Raw genomic sequence first — 481 nt, 5'->3', positions numbered from 1 at the left:
TCAGTCATTGACGATGTTTAGTCGATGTTCTTCAATGGCGCCTAAATTTCTCCCCTTCTATTATCTGAGTCGACGATACTCAATAGCCGTTGAGTGATGATCAATTTGTCACTAAAGAAAATGATCAATTGTCGACGATCTTATAGATTTTATCTTTTTTCCGACTAAGTTATTTAGATGCCGATGACTATGAGAGTGGACGCTAGCAATTATAAGAGGGAACGACAACTGGGTAGATGGCTGTGGCCCAAACTGGAAAGATATTGGAATTACTTTATATATTATTAATTATTTATTTAATATAATTTAATTATCACCGGAGTTTTGAAAATGTAAACTTGTTTTCTTAAAATTGAATTGGCCTAAACTTATGTCCCGAAATATATTTTTTCCCCCTTAGATTACAAAGAATGCTCTAAGAGCGTCTTCAAGACATTCTCTAATGTGTCAAAAATCATCTTATTTATAATAAAGTTTTTTT

The sequence above is a fragment of the Olea europaea genome, unplaced genomic scaffold, assembly GCF_002742605.1.
Source record: "Olea europaea var. sylvestris unplaced genomic scaffold, O_europaea_v1 scaffold2642, whole genome shotgun sequence".
NCBI lineage: Eukaryota > Viridiplantae > Streptophyta > Magnoliopsida > Lamiales > Oleaceae > Olea > Olea europaea.
The sequence above is the reverse complement of the archived record's forward strand: the minus strand, read 5'-3'. Positions refer to the sequence as shown.